The sequence below is a fragment of the Chlorocebus sabaeus genome, chromosome 3 (assembly GCF_047675955.1).
Source record: "Chlorocebus sabaeus isolate Y175 chromosome 3, mChlSab1.0.hap1, whole genome shotgun sequence".
In the NCBI taxonomy this organism is placed as follows: Eukaryota; Metazoa; Chordata; class Mammalia; order Primates; family Cercopithecidae; genus Chlorocebus; species Chlorocebus sabaeus.
This window is the reverse complement of record NC_132906.1, coordinates 80,623,780-80,626,971: the sequence shown is the minus strand read 5'-3', so window position 1 is coordinate 80,626,971 and position 3,192 is coordinate 80,623,780. Positions and strand designations below refer to the sequence as shown.

Genomic DNA, 3,192 nt, shown 5'->3' with positions numbered 1-3,192 from the left:
CAATCTACCCATCTGACAAAGGGCTAATATCCAGAATCTACAAAGAACTTAAGCAAATTTACAAGAAAAAATCAACCCTATCAAAAAGTGAGCAAAAGATATGAACAGACACTTCTCAAAAGAAGACATTCATACAGCCAACAGACACATGAAAAAATGCTCATCATCACTGGTCATCAGAGAAATGCAAATCAAAACCACAATGAGATACTACCTCACACCAGTTAGAATGGTGATTGTTAAAAAGTCAGGAAACAACAGGTGCTGGAGAGGATGTGGAGAAATAGGAACACTTTTACACTGTTGGTGGGAGTGTAAACTAGTTCAACCATTATGGAAGACTGTGTGGTAATTCCTCAAGGATCTAGAACTAGAAGTACCATTTGACCCAGCCATCCCATTACTGGGTATATACACAAAGGATTATAAATCATGCTGCTATAAAGACACATGCACATGTATGTTTACTGAGGCACTATTCACAATAGTAAAGACTTGGAACCAACCCAAATGTCCATCAATGATAGACTGGATTAAGAAAACGTGGCACATATATACCATGGAATACTATGCAGCCATAAAAAAGGATGAGTTCATGTCCTTTGTAAGGACATGGTTGAAGCTGGAAACCATCATTCTGAGCAAACTATCACCAGGAGAGAAAACCAAACAATGCATGTTCTCACTTACAGGTGAGAACTGAACAATGAGAACACTTGGACACAGGATGGGGAACATCACACAATGGGGCCTATTGTAGGGTTGGGGGAGGGGAGAGGGATAGCATTAGGAGATATACCTAATGTAAATGACAAGTTAACGGGTGTAGCACACCAACATGGCACGTGTATACATATGTAACAAACCTGCATATTGTGCACACGTACCCTAGAACTTAAATAAATAAAAAAAAGAAAACACACATGCACAAAAATATATATATATTAGCCAGGCGTAGTGGCAGGCACCTGTAGTCCCAGCTACTTGGGAGGCTGAGGCAGGAGAATTGCTTGAACCTGGGAGGCAGAAGTTGCAGTGAGCTGAGAGCATGCCACTGCACTCCAGCCTAGGTGACAGAACGAGACTCTGTCTCAAAGTATACGAGTACCTGAATAATATACCCATTTTGCGATAGTGCCACTTTTAAGTACATATTTTTTTGTGGTGTTTGTTTGTTTGTTTTTGAGACAGTCTTAATCTATTGCCCAGGCTGGAGTGCAATGGGGCTATCTCAACTCACTGTAACCACTGCCTCCTGGGTTCAAGCGATTCTCCTGTCTCAGCCTCCCGAGTAGCTGGGATTACAGACGTGTGCCACTACGCCCTGCTAATTTTTATATTTTTAGTAGAGACCGGGTTTCACCGTGTGGACCAGGCTGGTCTCGAACTCCTGACCTTAGGTAATCCTTCTGCCTCGGCTTCCCAAAGTGCTAGAATTACAGATGTGAGCCACCACTCCTGGCCTCAATTTTCTAAAATGGGGTTTCAGGACATTGACAGTGAGATAGGGGAAGAACACATGGAAGAATTAAGTCCTAATTACTATTCACGCATTTGGTTGTGCTTTTTTTTTTTTTTTTTTTTAACAGTAGAGAGAGAAACCTTTTACAGATAAGTTACAAAGAAAAGGCAAATAAATAATTTTGTAAAAGAAATTTAACACATGTTGTACAAGGTCTTTGCTATCATCATTTGTACAAATTTGTTTTTGTTGTGTTGTTTTGTTTTTGTTTTTGTTTTTGTTTTTGTTTTTGTTTTGAGATGGAGTCTCTCTGTGTTGCCCAGGCTGGAGTGCAGTAGCGCGATCTCGGCTCACTCCAGCCTCCATCTCCGGGTTCAGGCAATTCTAGTGCCTTAGTCTCCCAAGTAGCTGGGATTACAGGTGCCTGCCACCACGCCTGGCTAATTTTTGTATTTTTAATAGAAACGGGGTTTCGGCATATTGACCAGTCTGGTCTCGAGCTCCTGACCTCAGGTGATCACCCGCCTCAGCCTCCCAAAGTGCTGGGATTACAGGTATGAGCCACCGGGCCTGGCCAATGTGTTATTTTTTAATGCGCTGTTGGATTCTGTTTGCTATAGTTAAATTTAAGAGTTCTGCACTGATATTCATAAGTGATGTCGATCTATAGTTTTCTTTCTTTCTATGGTCTGGAATTAAGAGCATTGAGATTATCTGATCTTTAAAGCAGATGGGAATCCGAGTGGAGCGAGTGAGCCGAGCGGCCGTGCAGTCGCGTCTCGGAAACCGGTAGCGCTTTCAGCATGGCTGACCAACTGACTGAAGAGCAGATTGTAGAATTCAAATAAGTTTATTTACTATTTGACAAAGATGGTGATGGAATTATAACAGCAAAGGAACTGGGAACAGAAATGAGGCCTCTTAGGCAGTCCCCCAGAAGCAGAGTTACAGGACATGATTTATGAAGTAGATACTGATAGTAATGGCACAGTGGCTTCCCTGAATTTCTGACAATAATGGCAAGAAAAATGAAAGATGCAGGCAGTGAAGAAGAAATGAGAGAAGCATTCTCTGTGTTTGATAAGGATGGCAATGGTTAACTAGTGCAGCAGAACTTCACCATGCGATGATGAACCTTGGAGAGAAGTTAACAGATGAAGAGGCTGATGAAAAAATGATCAGGGAAGCAGATATTGATGGTGATGGTCAAGTAAACTATGAAGAGTTTGCATAGGCTGGGCACAGTGGCTCACACCTGTAATCCCAGCACTTTGGGAGGCCGAGGTGGGCAGATCACTTGAAGTCAGGAGTTCGAGACCAGTCTAGCCAACATGGTGAAAGCTCGTCTCTACTAAAAATACACAAATTAGCCGGGCATGGTAGCACTTGCCTGTGGTCCCAGCTACTTGGGAGGCTGAGGCAGGAGAATCACTTGAACCCTGGAAGTGGAGGTTTCAGTGAGCCGAGATTACACACTGCACTCCAGCCTGGGTGACAGGTGATACTCTGTCTCTAATAATAATAATAATAATAATAATAATAATAATAATGATGCATTATGTGGCTGAATTTTGAGACCAGTTGTATCTTATTCCACCAATTAACAATCTTGATTACTAAATAAAAACACATTTATTTTTAAAACTTGTGTAAAACATACACAGAAAAGTGCACAAATAATAATAGTAAAATTGGTAAATTTTCACAAATTGAACACACCCATGTAATGG

The 3,192-nt window shown here is 41.5% G+C and overlaps 1 pseudogene; it reads left to right on the top strand.

Annotated features, from left to right (window-relative positions):
• The first annotated feature begins 2,265 nt into the window (after nt 1-2,265).
• Nucleotides 2,266-2,931, top strand: LOC103214700 (calmodulin-alpha-like; annotated as a pseudogene).
• The last annotated feature ends 261 nt before the right edge of the window (nt 2,932-3,192 follow it).